Here is a 20,686-nt window from a genome sequence, read left to right as displayed (position 1 = left end):
AGTACTCCAAGGTCCCTCAAAAGCCACCGAACCCATAGAATTTCACTAACGATAGTGGCCATAGAGCGGTATTCTGCCTCGGCAGAAGAGCGCGAGACGACTAACTGTTTCTTTATCTTCCAAGAGATAGGTGATCCACCGAAGAGGAGTATGTAACCTGTTCGAGATCATCGTTTGTACGGGCAGCCAAGCCAATCGGAATCACTGTATGACGTGAGGTTAAATCCTCCTTCTCGTGGGAGACGGATCTCTTGCCCGGGTGTGGCCTTGAGATATCTTAAAACTCTGTGAGCCGCATCCAAATGAGGTTGTCTTGGGTCGGCTACAAACTGACTTAGTATGTTAACCGAGTATGCAATGTCGGGTCGAGTTGCTTGCAAATAGAGTAATCTCCCTATCATTCGACGACATTGATCGGTATCAACCGTTGGTTCATTTTCACTTCTATCAAGTTTAAGATTTTGTTCTAGGAAATGAGCTTGGGCGACATCTTTGTAAACCACAATCTTCAAGGATGTCCAAACATACTTCTTTGGCTTAAAACGAGTCATTCCGAGGTTCGTGCAACCTCTATACCACGGAAGTATTTAAGGCCCCCAAGGTCTTTTATGCTAAAGCGTTTGTCAAGCCTTTCTTTCGTATCTTGTCTCTATTGTTGCCCACTATTACAACATCTTCGACATAAATGAGGGTTGCAACGAAAGTCTTCCCATGTTGATGGATGAAAAGAGAATGGCCAACTTTCAATTGTTTATAACCAAATTCAACGAGAGCATTAGTGAATTTTTGGTACCAATTCCGTGAAGCTTGTTTGAGCCCATAAAGCGATTTCCGCAGTCGACAAACTCTTGTTTCTCCTTCTTTAGCAAAGCATTGAGTGTAAGGCCCCGTTCCCGGTGCCTTACACTAGACGTTGGATTTACTTATAAACATCTTTCTAAATATCAGAGTTAAATTAAACTTTCGTGGAATCAATAAGACTTCAATAATTCGTTACAAAACATTCAAACCGGTATTTTAGAAACATAACAAAAAAAAATATTTTATTTAAACATCATGACAATTCTTCTTCGGATGCTAGCCTCTTCTAATCATGCCATGTGTCTCCCTCAAGCCAACTCCTCTAACCTATTTACCTGCGTGCATACTAAAAGTCAGCTATGCTGAGTGAGTTCTAGTTAATCAGACAACATACAATACGATCACATACATACTTCCATGCATCCGAAGACACTCATTAATACCTTTACTAGTGACATTCGTCAATTTCGGGGTCTCGATTTGTATTCGTTTTGTAATCTTTTATTATGTAAACCGACCCGTTTTGTAAACCGAAACCTTCGATATAATCAAAATTATGGATTTTATGTTACATTATTATTTTATACTTGTCAGGTCTCAAAAACACCCTTTTCGGTCCCTAAAATAGCCTTAAAACGCTTAAAACAACTCCAGGAGTCAAAAATGCCAATTTTGAAAGTTCAGAATTTTTCCCTTTGTGACCTTTGCACCGCGCTAAGATCAAGGGGCAGAGACCTTAGCGCCGCGATAAGGGAGGTCTGCACATAATTCGTTTTTTGCTTATTTTTAAGCAAACATGTGACCAAAACACCCAATTTTCATGCAAAACACTTTATACTTGGCCATTTCAACTTACCCAGTATATACAACTCCAAATTCTCTATCAAATTCAAAGATTTTAGGGTTGTTTTCTTAATGTTCTTGAAGGTTTGACTTCTAAAAGTCAAACTGAGATATTTCTTTCATTTTAATTAGCTTATGTAGTCTTATTAATACTTGTTTATGGTGGTACAACATATATATAATACACACCCCTTGTTACCTTTGGTGGTTACTTCTCCGGTTCCGATTGGAGAGGTTTCGGGCCTCGTAAGGCAAGGCTTCATTGATGACTTCGTGTTCTTGATATATATACACTCACATAATATAACAACTTGGTTTTTTCCATATATTAAACCCGACCCGCTTTTATGTTCGGAGAATTTTATCAAATGAAAATACCGTATTTATCAAGTGAATTAATTATTATATTATTTCTTAATTAAATATATATTTGTACCTTTCAAGATATGGCAATTCAATCCCTAAACTATATTTTTACCCCAATATATTTCCATCTTAAAACATCGAGGACCAACTTTCAATATGTGAAAATATTATTATATTATATCTTATACCCATATCCTTAAACTCAAACCCACTTATTCAAACCCGTAACCCGTAAACATTGATCCATATCGATTTCTTGAGCCCTAATTCACGTCTTATTGTTGAATTTGATATAGTCAGATCATATATATGTATATTGCGGCTACACCGACATAATCTAATAAAAGAAACAGATCAAAATCGATACTATAGTTGATACATTCAAGCCGTCATTATGGTTTTGGTATTAGGGTATTTACACAACAAAAATTCAATTGAACGGATCTGGAGGTTCCACACAACATCGCTAAGAAAAGCCCCATAATGAATTTGATTATAACAAGCTGCTGATATTCGTTCTTGAACCTGCCTAGGCTGTTGCCATCTATACAAATTAACACGCTGCTATTCATCGTTTAAGGTAATTAACTACATCAACAAGTTCGCCTTGATTCCTATATTAAAAACCCTATACTTAATTTGATTATGCCAAACGCGATGATGAGATCTAGCCCAAGTTCAGGCCGGTTTCTGTTCTTACTCGTTTGCCATCAATTCGTTATCATGTGAGGTATTCTTTATATGAATCATGTTCGTCGTAATCCTTATAACGTTAACCCTATGATCAATTAAACGAATATATAACAGATTAAGGGTTTGTAGATTTAGGGTTCATATCAAATTGGGGGTTTCTGCTTGTGTTTGTATATAATCAGTTACCTTCGCAACGCTTGGCGGCTCAGAAGGGACAACCGTTGTCTCAACCTCTGAGACAATGGTCTCGTCACCACCACCAAGATTCCCCGCCGCCTCCTCACTTTCAGTCTCGGAGTCAGACTGATTCCCCAAGTCAACGAAGGTTGCAACCTTCGTTTTGCCCTTCACGCTGGCCGCCTTCTTTTTCCTTACAATAAAAGGCCCATCTGCGGATCCCTCATCAGAAGATGACAAGATCAGAGGAATTCCAGCAGAAGTTTGAGCATGAAGAGGACGAGGATTAAAGAACTCCTTACCTGGCCGAGTGACGCTTAAAATCTCGTGGCCTGGCGGGTAGACCTCTACGAATCTATCCGCAGTCAGCTCCAAAATGGGTAACTCGTTCTCATCAAGGTCACGAGTACCCAACCGCGCGGGACCACCAGTCTCCCGCGGGTGCAAGAGCGACTGTAAGTTGTTCCCTTCTGAAATAAAAACGATAAAATGTTAGAAGGAAATCATAAACCAACACAAAAGACGGAGCATACCATAAGGAATATAGTTCAAACCGTATTCAAGAACGATGGGTATTTACGGCGTCCCAGACCCGGCATCCTTCCACACGCGGCTCATCCCAAGCATGACTATCCCAGACTCCGCGAAGCGATAAACAGGAGTCCGAATCTGGGAAATCTTGGTGAACCATTCCGTCTCCTGGTAATTGGAGGCCGGAAGGTTGGGAAGTGCCCTCCCATTCTTGAACGTCATCGCGATGGGAACGACACGAGTGGAAATGTAGAAAAACTCCCACTTCCAAGAACGAAGACTACGCTCAGTAGCGCAGATCTTCAAACCCTTGATCCGAGTGACAAGGGTATACCAACCCTGGATGCACCTCCAAGTATAGAAGGTCATCAGGCGGTCGACTCGAGGCTCGATACCCAAAATACGGCACACCCATTCGAAATGGCGAACTTTGGCAATTGCCATTGGGTGCACCTCTGTCAGATGAACACCGTGTTTCTCCAAAACACGGTATACGAACTTCGTTAATGGGAATCTTAGATTCCCATATAGGAAGAACGAAGCGTAAACCCCTATCTTGCCCTTAGGGGCATCGTACACCGTCTGGTGGGCCTCCGGGAACTCTGGCTCATAGGGCTCCAGCATGAATTTCTTGACGATGTAATGGTATACATCGACAGAAAGAGTACACTGACACTCGCCAGCAGTACTCTTATCGTCCTTATCGGACGTGGACGTCGGGTTCTCGAGGTAAACGTCGGACTCCTCGACGTTAACCTCCGGGTCATGAGTAGAAGAAGACATTTTTTAAATGTTAAAGATGAAAGAAAGCGGTTTCAGGAGAATGCTCGCCGGAAAAGATGAGTATTCGCCGGAAATCGCTTAAAAGGAAAAGGAGAGTGAAGTGAAGATAATGGATGAAATACACCCTCTCTCCTTTATATACTCATCGCAATGAATGCAATGAATTTAATGCGGATGAGAGAGAAAGCGCATGCGCAATGACACGGCGACACGTGTGGATAAAGCAAGCTGGCAACAGGTGTCGGAATGGTGCGTGTCATGAAACTCGTGCCCACGCGCCTGAAAAAGCGTCCTGATTGACCACATGCTGTCACGTCGTCGTAACTTCCTGCACATCCTGAAACCGTCAGAAGACGCCAATGTCCCTTCAACCGTTTGGACTGTCCTTATCCTTTCACCAACTCTCCGAATTCCAAAAGGATTAAAAAAGATTCAAAAATAAGAGGGAATATACCCCCTTACCTTGGAAAGCAAGAAACCATAAGACAAGTGCGGGTACAGTGTCAAGGCGAAACCCTTCACATACTTAGCACTTGCAGGGAATTGAAGCCAAGAAGATCGATCTTATGGGCCATGCTTGCGGAAAGAGAAATAATACCCCCGCATGGCGGGAACGTTGAGAACTAGATTGTTTAAAGCTCCAAGGTGGAATTGGTTGTTTAACATAACTGATCACTATGTCTAAAACTACCAAAACCTCGTGGAGAATCTACAAGTAAAACTTAACGCTCCCGACTTGCGAAGAGGTTACACCTACCCGCATCATACCCAAAGATCGGGCAGAAAAGTTGGGAATTTTCTGCAAGTGACATTAGGAAAACCGCGGAAAGAATCCCCACGGAGAACCTTAAAAAACGAAAATCCCTCTTTAAAACCCCTTGCTTAAAGTCCAAAAGTTCCCCTCACTTATTAACAATTCATGAGAACAACAATGGACTGGGGGGACTTGAAGAGGTAGGTCCCCGCAAAGCCCAGTTGGACCCGCAAGACTCACCTTGAAGAGGTACGTCTGCGCAAAGACCAACTGGATCCGCAGGACCCACCATGCTCAGAGAGATGAAGACCTTACACGCAGTAAGCCAGCTGTTCCCGCAGGAAAGCCTCCCTTGGTACAGTACCCTGCCTGTCCCCGCAGCTGTAGGTACAAGCCAAGAAGGAAGGCTACCCGCACTAACAGTAAGGCTACACGCATAAGGCACTAACTCTTAATACTTCAGTAATGTCACCTGAAGAAGGAATGAGCAGGGCGGGAATATTCCCGCCCAAAAGAGCCAGTCCGTACGCTTCTAGAAGATCTTTTGTACTATACCTACCAAGGTATGGACAAATAGACAAGATCTGACAAAAGCAACCCATGAACCAATCACAGGGTGACAGCTCACCGACAATAGTACGAGGAGGAGCACGCTCCAGTACAAAATGTCACTATCAGCCGCTGCCTACCCACCAACTCCCATCGTGGCACGAACGTAGCCCATAGTTGGTGGAAAAGGAATATTATATACAGCTGGCCTTACCTGCTTGGAAACCTACCTTCGGCTATAAATACTCCACCTTGGAACGGTATGATCATCTTCTCTCTAGCTATTTCTCTCTATATACACTTATATTCAGAGCAACCTAGTCTGATTCTCACACCGGAGGGTGGTCACAAGGAGGAAACCCCCCCCCCTTCTCAGTGACGAGCTTACGGGGTCTGTTTTGCAAGTTGAGAAGAATAACCATCTTTGTCGGACTTAACCCTCGTTAGATACATCTATTTACCCTAAGATTATCCTAAATCTGCCGGGTTTAGGGTTTAGGGTCATTTACTAAATTCTTCGCACTCCAAATCCGTACTTGCTCGCCTCACCCTCACCCTCACGGAGGAGGAGGATAAACATAAACACTCTTCTTCATCATCTTCTGGTGTTTTATACGATTCCGGTACCAACGAGCTAATCCTGGCCGAATCCGAATTCATATTATCTCCCTTAATTAACGCCTGTCTCTCCCAAACCCTTAACATCGCCGAGCCGGCCTTGGATTCTATTCAGAAACTCATTGCTCACGGCTGCTTACGTGGCGATTCCGATCCTGCCGCTGGACCGCTGGCCAAGCTCATCGATTCCGTCTGCAAGTGCCGCGACTTGGAGGACGAGGGAGTGGAGCTGTTAGGTTTGAAGACGATTTTGTCCGCGGTCACGTCCGTGTCGTTGCGGATAGTCGGTGACAGCCTGCTGCAGATTGTGAGGACTAATTATGACATTTACTTGGATAGTCAGAATGTGGTTAACCAGACGACTGCCAAGGCGTCCTTGGTTCAGATGATGGTCATTGTGTTTAGGCGGATGGAGGCGGATTCCTCGAGCGATCGGTGCAGCCGATTGTGGTGGCGGAGCTCATGGAACCCAAAGGGAGGACGGTGACGGGATGATGACCATGTTTGTTCAAGGGTTTATTAGTAAGGTTATGCAGGGAGTGGATGGGGTTATGAATCCGGGGTCTGTGGGTGCGTCTGGTGTGGTGCACGATGGAGCGTTTGAGACCAAGACGCCGAGCATGGAGTCGACGAATCCGTCGGATATGTTGGATTCGACGGATAGGGATATGTTGGATGCCAAGTATTGGGAGATTAGTATGTATAAGACCGCGTTGGAGGGGCGGAAAGGGGAGTTGGTGGAAGGGGATGCGGAGAGAGACGATGATTTGGAGGTTCAGATTGGGAATAAGTTAAGAAGAGATGCCTTTTTGGTGTTTAGAGCTCTTTGTAAGCTGTCTATGAAGACTCCGCCGAAAGAAGCGTTGGCGGACCCGCTGTTAATGCGCGGGAAGCTTCTTGCCTTAGAGTTGCTCAAGATATTGTTGGAGAATGCAGGGCCGGTTTTTCGAACCAGTGAAAGGTATTTCACCTATGTTCTTTTGTCATTTTAGATGTTATGATTTTAATTGGGATGGTATTATGATTTAAATGTAGCCTTTTCAAATTCCTGTTAGTGCCTTTGATTTTATGATGACATGTTCTTAGGTATTATTGCAGTGCTTATTGATTAGGTGATAACACGTTGACGTATACTGTTAAGAGGCGTCTTCATGATCAAACATTAAACTCTGTAGAAGGTTTATGCTTTAAACATGTTACATTTCTTGTAGTTAATTGCATGTTTATTTTAACATGCCTGCAGATTGTAAATGTTTAAAAGACTGTTAGAACTTGTTGTGAGGTTCTTTTCAAGTTAAAGATTTAATAATGCATGCATATAAACGGGAGTGAGTTTGAAAGTGTTAAGCAGAGCCTCATGGTTAAGTGACTTTCTAGCACCTAATATATAAGTGGGATTAAGTAGACACATAAATGATTCATTATAATTTTCAAACACTCACACACATATATGTAAACTTACCGCTATATCAATGGACTGGGCTGTTGGTTCATAGTAAATGCTGTATAGTGATCATAAGACAGTTGGTAATGGTAGGAGCTACTTTAAGAGGTTAAAGGAATATCAAAGGTTTAGATTATGATACAGGAAGATCAAGATCACATCTTTTATTTCTTATTTGATTTTTTTTTTCTATTTTGTTTTATATGGTTTCCTAGATGAACTATGATTCTCACATACAAGTTAAGATCTAGGGTTCAATCATTTATTGCTTGGATAGTTTTGAGTTTTGATTATTGTCAAGAATACCGATTTAGGTTTCTTTGAACCCTTCGGTTCTTTAAAGCTTTTGATTTTAATCATCGAGTTACTGAGCCATTTGATTGCTTCCGTTCCCGCATCAGATTACTTCATTAGTTTAGGCATGCTTTATAGATTTGTGACTGTAGGTTGGGTGCACTTGAGGTGTGTGAGGTGTCTTAATGACTGGACTGATGTATTACTGTGACTGGGAAAATGAATAACCGTAGCCTGTAATGCTGTGCATGCACCTGGTAGTAATACTTTTATTGCATCTTTTGCCTGAAGAACATGTAATGGATGCTGGTTGCCTTTTGGGACCATGTGAACGAGAGGATAGTGACACTGCATGCTGGTTGTAGCATACCATATGTCAAGTGAATTGATATTACTATGTATAAGTCATATAACAAGAAGATTATATGATAAAATATATTATCTTGACATTTGGGAATATTACATCAATGACCTTGCAAGGTTGATGTGAATGTAGAACTGATTGCTGATTCCGATGGTTAATAATTTCTGTAAGCACTATAATTATTCCCAGAAAGAATATATATATTAGGATCTATGATTATCCTAGTTTTTGTTGGTTAATGCTTTACCTGAATAGGTGCTATCTCTAGAATCTATTCTGAATGGGAATTTGAAATCAGGAAGTTTGGGAATTGCACATATTTGTAATTGGGATTAAGATCGATTTTGGAGTTTTCCAACATGTATCATTGAAATCATTTGTTATCATAATTACATAGTAGTTACAAAGTATGACTGCTATTTCCCAGTTCTTGCATTTGAATGGCTAGATGCACTTTGTACCTTCGATTTTCTGCTTACTACAGCTGATCTTTTTTGTCTTACATATTACTTCTATTTTCTTACTTTGTTTTGTAACAGATTTTTGGGTGCCATTAGACAGTACTTATGCTTGTCTCTATTGAAGAACAGTGCATCAAATCTTATGATTATTTTTCAGCTCTCTTGCTCAATTTTCATTAGCCTTGTGTCAAGATTAGAGCTGGATTGAAGGCAGAGATTGGAGTCTTTTTTCCCATGATTATTCTCAGAGTTCTAGAGAATGTTGCTCAACCTAATTTTCAGCAGAAAATGATTGTAATGCGGTTTCTTGAAAAGCTTTGTGTTGATTCACAGATATTGGTAGATATATTCATCAACTATGATTGTGATGTTAATTCATCCAACATATTTGAGAGGTATATTCTTTCTAGCGCTTTTATACGTAGCTTTGTGCAATTACTAATATTTGGCTGTGCCAAATTATCTGTTCTAAATTCTTGCACAGAATGGTAAATGGGCTTTTGAAAACCGCTCAAGGTGTGCCACCTGGTGTTGCCACATCACTCTTACCGCCTCAGGAAGCAACCATGAAGCTTGAAGCTATGAAGTGCTTAGTGGATACTTTAAAGTCAATGGGTGATTGGATGAACAAACAACTGAGAATTCCTGATCCTCATTCTCCAAAGCTATCTGATATGGCTGAGGTCAGCTCTGAAATTACAAATCTACCCATGGAAAACGGGGTTGCAACTGAACAAGAGCCTGTTGATGGATCAGATACTCACTCGGATGCTTCAACTGAAGTTTCAGATGCTTTAACGATTGAGCAACGCCGTGCGTACAAGCTTGAACTTCAGGTAAATTAAGAGGCAGCTATTCGATTCATGTACTTATTAATGACTCAATATGGATCGAGTTGTATCTCAAAAGGGTCAAACTGAAAATTCTATATTTTCATGCATATAACCTCCTAGATTCTTCGCATTCAAAGATTCAAATTGTTATTATAAACCTCTTGAGATTCTTGAAGCAGTATTATGTTCAAATTGTAGTGATCTAATGTAAGATTAATGGCAGGAAGGTATATCACTTTTTAACCGCAAACCTAAGAAGGGTATTGAATTCTTGATCAATGTGAAGAAAGTGGGAAGTTCACCTGAAGAGATAGCTGAATTCTTGAAAAACGTATCCGGTTTAAACAAAACTATGATAGGTGATTATATCGGGGAGCGGGAAGATTTATCACTAAAAGTAATGCATGCATATGTGGATTCCTTTGAATTTCAAGATATGGAGTTTGATGAGGCAATCAGAACCTTTCTAAGGGGCTTTAGGTTGCCCGGTGAGGCACAAAAGATTGATCGAATTATGGAAAATTTTGCTGAACGTTATTGCAAATGCAATCCAAAAGCATTCATCAGTGCTGATACAGCTTATGTTCTTGCATACTCTGTTATAATGTTGAATACTGATGCTCATAATCCTATGGTGAAGAATAAGGTAATATTAAAGCATTAATGCAAATTACATTCTTCTAAACAAAAATGGGCCTAAAAGCTTTGCTAATCTTGCAGATGTCAGCTGATGATTTTATAAGAAACAATCCTGGTATAGATGATGGAAAAGATTTACCAGAGTAGTACTTGAGATCATTGTTTGAAAGGATTTCAAAAAACGAGATTAAAATGAAAGAAGATGATTTAGCCGTTCACCAAAGTCATTCTGTTAATAACACAAATAAGATTTTGGGGCTCGATAGTATATTGAATATTGTGGTGCGCAAGAGAGGTGAGGAAAATCACACGAGTGAAGATCTTATGCGACATATGCAAGAACAATTTCAAGAGAAAGCACGGAAATCTGAGTAAGTATTTATTGTACATTTACTTTTATTGTTGTTTACGTTGTTAACTTGTAGTTGACAATTTGTAGGTCAGTTTATTATGCTGCTACAGATGTGTTTATACTTAGATTTATGATAGAGGCATGTTGGGCTCCTATGCTTGCTGCCTTTAGCGTTCCTCTAGACCAAAGTGATGATGTCATCATTGTTACACAATGTTTAGAAGGTTTTCGTCATGCGATCCATGTGACATCAGCAATGTCTATGAAGACTCATCGGGATGCTTTTGTGACTTCACTAGCAAAGTTTACTTCCCTTCATTCACCAGCTGATATAAAACAGAGAAACATTGATGCAATCAAGGTTTGTATTGCCCAAACTCACCATAATCAGTTGTAATCAGAAAACTTGACTGCAAATGAAAAACACTAATCACATTTTACAAGTGCTTTAACAACAACTTTTCCGATTTACAATATGAGCCCTTCTAAACAAAACATTTAGACCCTAAAGTTTTTGACTTTTATATTTCTTTCTTAACAAGCATGTTAAGCAACGTGGACCACTAATTTTTATTTATTTAATTATTTCTCTTATAACCTTTAAGATACGATGTTCTAAAAAGTTGCCAATATGGCGTTGCAACATGCTTAATTTTATTTATGTATTGATGTAAACTTTGTTCAAAACCGAGTTGTTAATGGTAACGTACAAGTGATCGAAGCAAAAACGTACACGCCATCAAAACTGGTTATAAAGTTCCGAAATATACCGGTTGCAACATTGTTCTTTTGTATCTATGTTTTGGTAAAAGTTTTGTTCGAAATCGAAGGGATCATATATAATTGACTTTTTTTACGGGCACCGGTATTTATTTCTATAGTTTTCTATGCGTTTCGGCATAAAGTTTCTATGACAAATATCTTTTTCACGGTTTAACGAGCCACAACGCAAACGGGTTTACATATTAGAGAATGAAGAGTGGATAAATATGTATTTTGCTTATTCTAAAACAAATTCATAATCATATTATATTGGACTATTGGTTTTTATTGGTCCCAAGTATTTCATTTTTGCCGGCGCTGGTCCCAACTATCACTTTAACTGCCAACGGTCCCAACTTTCACACATGTGTCTGCCACCAGTCCACAACTAACCGAGTACTAACTCCGTTATGTTTTAGCTGACGTGTCCATCCTACGTGTTAAAAAACCTTGACGTGGCTGCCTGCGTGTATATTAATAACAAAAAACCCTTCTCCTCCTGTATATTAATAACAAAAAACCCTAAACCCAAATCGATATCTCCAATCGATCGACGATCAAGAACAACCCCAAATTAAAACCCTAATTCAATCATTGAATCGATCGAACAGGTTACAAAATCTGTTGTGGGGCATTTGAATCATCATCTCAACATTTAACAAACACCATTCGAACCACTCTGAAGAACCTTCTGCAGCTTATCTTTCTCCAAGCGTGTCTTGAAACTAAACAACACTTCAAACTGAGACCCAAATATCCTCTGCCGTTTCAACCAAAAGAACTTATTACGCAGCTCATTCCTCTTGGCTTCCATCACCAGCATCTGCTTATTAATCTTCATATGAAACTGCTCTCGTGCTTTCTTATGCACGTGAGGCGACTTCAACACGGTGAATAAGGACCGTCGTGAAGGTAATCCGATTGTACGCGTGGTAGGTGGAAGCTCAGGGTGAAGACTTTTGCTGTTTGGATCGAAGGATTTTATCATTATTTGGATTTTGGTGTAGTCGGATTTGGATCGTTTGGTTTCGTGACGGAGGATGGCGTTGCCGGAAACGGATTTGAAGAATAGGTTTCTGAAAGGTGACGTCATGGCAGTTTACAGCGGTGGAAATGGGTAACCCTAATTTGGGAGTGTGTGTGGATGGATGGATGGATTCCGGCGTACAAGTTACAGAACTATAAGGAAAATTAAAAACGAGCCCTTAAACTTCTTAAGAGTTTCATAATTAGGTTACAAAATCGCCATGTCAAGGTTTTTTAACACGTAGGATGGACACGTCAGCTAAAACATAACGGAGTTAGTACTCGGTTAGTCGTGGACTGGTGGCAGACACATGTGTGAAAGTTGGGACCGTTGGCAGTTAAAGTGTTAGTTGGGACCAGCGCCGGCAAAAATGAAATACTTGGGACCAATAAAAACCAATAGTCCTATTATATTTAATGGTTCATTATTCTAAAACAGTTACTCTTAATAATGTTTGTTTCACAGATGATAGTTACAATTGCAGATGAGGATGGAGATTACCAACAAGAGGCATGGGAACATGTTCTCACATGCGTTTCTCGGTTTGAGAATTTGCATCTATTGAGGGAGGGGGCCCCACCAGATGCTACTTTCTTTGCTGTTAATCAGAATGAATCTGGAAAGTCAAAACAGTCAAAGTCAAACATCCTTCCTGCTCTTAAGAAAAAAAAGGGCTGGGAGAATTCAGCAGGCGGCTGCAGCCATGAGAAGAGGTTCATATGATAGTTCTGACATTGGTGGCAATGCTTCTGCTGGTGTTATCACATCAGAACAAGCACACAATTTGGTCTCTAACTTGAATATGTTGGAGCAAGTTGGTGATATGAATCGTATATTTGCAAAAAGTCAGAATCTTAACAGTGAGGCGATAGTTGACTTTGTCAAGGCACTTTGCAAGGTTTCCATGGGGGAGCTACGGTCTGCATCCGATCCTCGAGTTTTCAGCCTAACAAAAATAGTCGAAATTGCGTATTATCTGCCTCTTTGTTCTTGCTTCCTTTATAAAAACAAAATATTTCAATAATGCTCTTAGGCCTGCAAATGAATCGAACGTTCAGTGAACCATTTGGAGGGAATTTTGTTTATCTAATAAACGAACATGAACACAAATTTTGTTCATTTACGTGAATAAACGAGCATGAAGTCATGTTTTGTTCGTTCATTTACATTCGTGAACATTCATTTATGTCTGTTTAACCTATTCAACTGTATAATTTTATGATTTTTAAAAATAATTAAACATGTTAATAGCCCACCACTAACCTGTTTATGTTCGTTCAGCGCGTTTATGTTGGTTCGTTTATGTTCATGAACTGTTCATTTAGAATGTTAATGAACAAACATAAACACATGAAAATGCTCATTTTCTTAATGAACAAAGATGAAGAAGAAAACCTGTTCATGTATGGTTTAAGTTAAATGAACAAACACGAACCTTCCTTCGTTAGTGTCCTTTCAGTTTGTTTACAGGCCTAATTGCTCTAAATCTTTGCATGTAAACGATTTATGAGGTTGTATGCATTAAAAGTAGAACTTGGACTGCTTTTAACCTGTTTGCCCTGTTCCCCTTGTACCTATTTTTGATTATTTGAACGGTTTGAGATAAAAATACATCCCAAATCGACCCATTTATAAGTAAATTGTTCGAAGTTGTCAATACTTTTCATGGGTATTTTTTCAGAGGGTTTAATCATACTTTATCTCTTCATTCCTTATTTTCAGGCATTATAACATGAATCGTATCCGGCTTGTTTGGACAAGTATCTGGAATGTACTATCTGATTTTTTTGTGACCATAGGCTGTTCTGAAAACCTGTCAATTGCAATATTTGCAATGGATTCATTACGCCAGCTGTCTATGAAATTTTTGGAGAGAGAAGAATTGGCTAATTATAACTTCCAGCACGAGTTTATGAAACCTTTTGTGATTGCCATGCGCAAAAGTAGTGCGGTGGAAATCAGAGAATTAATAATCAGATGTGTCTCTCAAATGGTTCTATCTCGTGTCAATAATGTCAAGTCGGGGTGGAAAAGCATGTTTACGGTATCTTTCTTTCTTGACATGTGCTATTTTGAATTATTTTATATTAAGGTTCAGATGTCAAAGTTTTCTCGTTAAGACCACCTGAACATTGAAACTTGAAACTACTATTTTCTTGAAGGTTCAATAATTTTTTTACTTTACGGAACAAACAAATTGACCAATGTTTTTAACTTTTAACATTATATTCACCACACAACCTGTTTCTTCACCAGATTTTATACTTGGTTTAAGTGAAACAAGATACTTAGATGGGCAACCTATTAAATAGTGTTAATAATTGTGACCTTAGTGAAAAAAGTTAAATAGTTGGGTGTGCTGAAAGAAACAAATAGTTTGCAAAGAATGAAAGATTTTGGACATTTTATCAAGTGTAACTGAAAAAAAAAAGCATATTGGATTGTAGTTGGCCGATAATAATCCCACCTCAAAAAATTCTTGCCACCAGTCCCACCTTTCACGCTATTTATTCTCAATGGACCCCGTTAAAAAAAATAAATCCGTTAAGTTTTTTCCGAATTTCAAACTGATGTTTTAGGGCTTTTGATCGAAGGAGGATACATGTCGATTGATGTAAAACTTATCTTGAAACGGTGCTCCAAACAACTTGATTTTTGTTGATTGGAAGTTTAAACACCCGAATTGAAGCACCGTTTCGTTGCTTGGAGAAACGTTTCGAGGTAAGTTTTACTTAAATCGACTCGTATCCTCCTTCCGATCAAAAAGCCCTAAATATCAGTTGAAATTTGGAAAAACTTAACGGTGTTAAGTTTTTTTAACGAAGGTCCAATGAAAAAAATAGGGAAAAAGGTGGGACGCAAGAACTTTTTGAGATGAGATTATTATTGGCCAACTGCAAAAAGGTGAGATTATTAAAATTCAATTTGTCAAAAGAAAATCAGAGGTGTTAAAAAGGCGTGATTTGGAACTTTCAACACTTTTTTGTTCAATATTTTATTCTTTTAACTAAGTTTTAGTGTCAGATATGGTGGCTGAAACATGATTTAGGAGGTTTTATGCATTAAAAATACACTTAGTGACTTCCGACCCAGTTAATCCATATGACATGTTTCCTTTTTTGCTGCACACACTTAGTGTTGCAGTTGCATTTCACACGAAAAAGTGGTTCATTAGCCAATCACCCACGTTTTCGTATGCTAACATTTTAAATTTCAATTCTAATAGTAACATTTACCAGGTCTTTACAATAGCAGCTTATGATAACCATAAAAACATTGTACTCCTTGCTTTTGAAATAACTGAGAAGATTGTGCAAGATTATTTCCCATACACTACCGAGGCAGAAACCACAGCATTTACAGACTGTGTAAACTGTCTGATTGCATTCACCAATAGTAGATTCAACAAAGATATCAGTCTCAGTGCTGTCGGTTTCTTGCGTTTGTGTGCTGAGAAACTAGCAGAAGGTGGTATAGGCTTTTCAAAGAAAGAAGGTTCTGAGATGGTGAAATCTACACTTCAAGGAAACAAGGGTTATGAGAATGGCGAGTTGGCGGATAAGGATGATCATCTTTATTTCTGGTTTCCATTATTAGCTGGTAAGGAACTTTATTTATTATGCGGACTGGCAGCCTGGAAAATTGTATAGGGTTCGGGTAACTCAACGTTGGACCTAAAACCGAAAGAAAAACCAAAAATCGGTTTTTGAGATTTTGAAAACCGTTCTGTTTCAGTTTTTTTGGTTTTCGATTTGGGTTTGGTTGGTTTCGGTTTTTTCCAGTTGTGCTTGTAATTTTTGGACTAAAAAAAGTTGGGTTCCAAATAAAGATTTTGGGCTTAAATATTTTTGTTAATTAATAATTAATTCATAATTATACATTTGGGATAAAGTATTTGGGTTACACTATTAAATACATTCTTATTAATTAATTAAAGTTCAAAATAAAAAATGAAATTCCATAAATTTGGATCGTTTTTTTGGATTTGATTACATGCAAAACCGAAACTGAACCAAAGGTTCGGTTTTTAAAAATATATAAGACTAAACTGTTGTTTTTTAAGGGTTATGTTATTTTGGTCTTTCAGTTACGGATCAGTTTTTCGGTTTCGAACTCAAACTTTTGGGCTACTTCATTTATTCAGTTATTCCGGTTACGGTTCGGTTAATTCGGTATCGTGCACACCCGTAAGCTGAATCATAACCAATACACGCTTATTAAACCGGTTAGCTGTGTCAACCTGTTTTGTATGACTACTGTTGTTGATATCCACAAGTCAACTACAAGACACAGGACTAATACTAGATCAAAATTGCAAAGGAAAATAATTATAAAATCAAAAAAAGATAAGGAAACTAGTATACGTCTATACAATTTTTGCAATATCTTAAAAATGACACATTTCAACCTGTTTTCAAACCCATTTTACAATCTTATATGTACAATTTATTCTTATTACTCAGGGCTGTCTGACCTTTGCTTTGACCCGAGACCTGAAATCAGACAACGTGCTCTTCAAGTACTCTTTGATACATTAAGAAACCACAGCCATCACTTCAATCTGCCATTGTGGGAGCGTGTGTTCGAATCCGTCTTATTTCCAATCTTTGACTATGTCCGACATGCTATTGATCCTTCTGGTGATAATTCATCATCTGAACATGTTCTTATTGGTGATGATGAACTTGATCAAGATTCTTGGCTCTATGAAACCTGCACACTTTCACTTCAATTGGTCGTTGACCTCTTCGTTAACTTTTACAGTACTGTTAATCCGCTTTTAAAAAAGGTGCTGGATTTACTAGTGAGTTTTATTAAACGTGCTCATCAAAGCCTTGCTGGTATTGGTGTTGCTGCGTTTGTTCGGTTGATGAGTAATGCTGGAGAGTTGTTCGATGATGATAAGTGGCTTGAAGTCGTCTTGTCTTTAAAGGAAGCAGCTAATGGAACATTACCTGATTTCTCGTTTGTTTTTAATCATGATGGAAAGTTTTTTAATCATGAAGATGAGCCGGTAGAAAGAGGTAATGTGGAATCTGCAGAGTCTAGTATGCAGGATGATGAGGTGGAGAAAAGGCGGATGGCTCGCTTATATACCGCCATTTCTGATGTAAAGTGTCGCTGCGGTCCAACTTCTGCTGATACAGGTAAAATATGTGATGAGTCAAAAAGGGTATTTTTTTTGTTACAGGACAAAACGGGTGGGGTTTAGTTAACCGAGCCCCATTTTGTCCCATAGATTTATGCATAATTAGTGTGTTAATTATTCTATTTCATTAGCGGTCTATCTTATTGAATAAAATGTTTTAGGTGGTTAGATGCAGTAAACGTATAGGTGGCTTTTAACTCATTTGACTCGTTTCCTTTTTAGCTATTTATACTAGTTCGACTATTTATAGAATATAATAAACTTACCATCTAGGGTGTGCATGAGTCGGTTTTGGGCTCAAACCGAACCAAAATCTAAATTAGGTTTGGGTTTTTGAAAACCGTTCGGTTTCAGTTTTCACGATGGATTCAGTTCAGTTACAGTTTTTTTGGTTTTGCCATTTGGGTTATTCCGTTTTTGAATGATTACTGCACCTTTGAGGCTGAAATGTTTGGGCTACACTATCATTAAATTTTCATAAATTACTTGACATTTTAAAATAAATATTATAATCCATAAATTCAATAAAAAGTTGAATTGTATTGGTTTTTATGGGTTCGGTTCATTTTTACGGGGACAAATACATGCAAAACCAAAACAGAACCAGAAATTCGATGGATTCAGTTCAGTTACAGTTTTTTTGGTTTTGCCATTTGGGTTATTCCGTTTTTGAATGATTACTGCACATTTGAGGCTGAAATGTTTGGGCTACACTATCATTAAATTTTCATAAATTACTTGACATTTTAAAATAAATATTATAATCCATAAATTCAATAAAAAGTTGAATTGTATTGGTTTTTATGGGTTCGGTTCATTTTTACAGGGACGAATACATGCAAAACTAAAACAGAACCAGAAATTCGGTTTTTGAAAAAACATAAAACCAAACCATTGGTTTTGGGTTGGGTTAGTTCAGTTCGGTTATTTCGATTGAGGATCGGTTTTTTCGTTTACATGCACACCCCTAGTCAGATCAACCCGTTCATAAATATGTGGTTCCCAAGGGTTTTAATAGGAAATGTTTCTTTTATAATTAGCTTTTGCGGCAAGTATTATATCCATTCTAATGTCCTTTTTTGTAAATATTATCAGGCGATTACGGAGATCCAGACCATATATAGACCTCAACTATCAGTAAAAAACGCCATGATCCTTTTGAATGCAGTAAATGAAATGGCAAATCATGCTCACAAAATAAACACGGATGTCACATTACGCTTTAGTATACAAGATCTGGGGCCCATGACCCAAATGCAGGACCCACCGTTATTACGCCGTGAAAACGAGTCCTACCAAATCTGCCTCTGTTTGTTACAAAATCTTGAAACCGACAAACCCCCGTTATACGAGGAATCACAAGTCGAAGCTTACCTCGTTGACCTTTGCCATCAAGTCTTGAAGTTTTACATTGAAATAGCACATGTGACGAACGTGTCTCCTAACAACCAACCCCATTAGTCGATACCTTTAGGGTCTGGGTAAAAGAGAGAGTTAGCTTCTCGTGGGCCTGTTATTGTTGCTACTCTACACGCGATATGTAGTTTGGGAGATTCTTCGTTTGAGAAGAATCTTGCTCGTTTTTTCCCTTTGTTTTCGAGCTTGATAAAATTTGAGCACGGGTCCCATATGGTCCAAGTAGCACTTAGTGAAATGCTTAGCTCTTCAGTCGGTCCTGTTCTGTTTCGGTTATGTTGAAAACTATTTCTTTTTTCCTTTTATCATTTGGTTTTTCCGCCTTCTTTTGCTTTGATATTTGTTAGAAATATATAGTGTATGTAGTTATATTCTTGGCACAAATGCATTTAGAATCAGTAAATTTCGTTGTATCTAGTGAGAATGGGGCTCCGTACCAGCTTTCTATGGAAAAGCATTCGTGACGCTCGAGTTCAATCATACATGCACCTATTAAATGCTTTGCTAGATTTGTTTGAGTAAGTTTGCTATGGACCGACACTTTGGCTGCTCTAATCGCTGAGCACTGACGTTTAGTTAACTATTTTCCGTATAATCTTGAAATATGATTTTATGTAACTAAGGGGTTGTTTGGTTCATTAAGTCTGAATGATTCAGACATAATTTTAACCATTCAGATGTTTTTCTGTTTGGAACCAAACAGTCTGAAGTCTGAATGAATAAGATGTTTAACAGAATATGCATTTCTTATCAGGTGTGATAGAAATGTAAACTGTCTTTAGAGTATGGTTATCACTGTTTTCTGTCCTTTTTTAAAGTTTATAGATGGTTTTTTTTACTTACATATGATTGTAAAAATGTTATAATAATAATAATAATAATAATCCAGTTTTATTGAATGGAACAAATTCGAAGGTTATATAAACTGTTTTGTGGCTGTTTTTTACACTCTATTGTCACTTGTATCCATTTCTAGTTGAAGTTTAAAATTTGACCCGTTTGATCCTGAGTTTGTCATCAAGAGTAAGTTTTAGTCTCTGGTTCTTTCTAGTTTTACCTGTTTAATCCGTGCTCTCTTAAAATTTTACTAAACTGGTCAAAACTGATCTAGAGTATGGTTTTGATTGAAATCATGCTTAAGAGCACTAACGATGATTAGCATTTGAAAACCATTATCATACTTTGTTTTTTGAATTTTTGGTTGTTTTAGAAAGATTCAGTTACATGTTTTAAATCATCAGTCAATTTCATTTGCAAAAAGCTTTAGTTGCTTAATCTTCTTCAAAATTCACTATGTAACTACTGATTGATAGTTTAATCTAATTCGCAAGGCTGAACTAAATAATCGAATATGATTTGCAAGCTTCAATTCATCAACCAAAAGCTCCAGTTCATCAAATTTGATCGATTTCATTCGATAACCGATTGGGTTAGATAAACAAATATAAATTGGTCAATTATGATTTGATTGATTTTATCTGACGAAGAATGATTAATTACAAATTAGGTTTTGCAATTGCTTAATTTATGTGTTTATTCACTTCTCAATTTTTGTATATTAATTACGAATTTGTCACCGTGATTTCACTTGATTCACACAATTAGCATGGTTTTTTTTTGTTTGTATCTGATCCATCTCCAATATGATAATATCATGATTTGTGGCTTGATGTAAAAGTAATACTTCTAAAATAGTAAAGTTTTGAGTAAACTACATGGATCATTATTAAACTATGCCATAATTTCACATGATATTTTTCCGTAAACCATTGGTGAAACCAAAGTGTCACGCTTCACTTCACGTCCCTCAAGCAAGACGGCGGGGGTTGG

The 20,686-nt window shown here is 38.2% G+C and overlaps 1 pseudogene across 1 annotated transcript; it reads left to right on the top strand.

The window, feature by feature from the left end:
• Nucleotides 1–4,440: 4,440 nt before the first annotated feature.
• LOC143584214 (brefeldin A-inhibited guanine nucleotide-exchange protein 2-like) lies at nucleotides 4,441–19,363 on the top strand (annotated as a pseudogene). The gene is made up of 12 exons (XR_013144318.1): nucleotides 4,441–4,461; nucleotides 5,997–7,076; nucleotides 8,757–9,073; nucleotides 9,163–9,514; nucleotides 9,735–10,157; nucleotides 10,232–10,521; nucleotides 10,590–10,863; nucleotides 12,757–13,260; nucleotides 14,014–14,335; nucleotides 15,531–15,891; nucleotides 16,755–17,438; nucleotides 18,536–19,363. The product of XR_013144318.1 is annotated as a brefeldin A-inhibited guanine nucleotide-exchange protein 2-like (transcript).
• Nucleotides 19,364–20,686: the final 1,323 nt, after the last annotated feature.

The sequence above is a fragment of the Bidens hawaiensis genome, unplaced genomic scaffold (genome assembly GCF_021521415.1).
Source record: "Bidens hawaiensis isolate Kalapana, Puna unplaced genomic scaffold, B.hawaiensis_p1.1 tig00032849_1, whole genome shotgun sequence".
Taxonomy (NCBI): domain Eukaryota; kingdom Viridiplantae; phylum Streptophyta; class Magnoliopsida; order Asterales; family Asteraceae; genus Bidens; species Bidens hawaiensis.
This window is presented reverse-complemented; position numbering and strand designations above follow the sequence as displayed.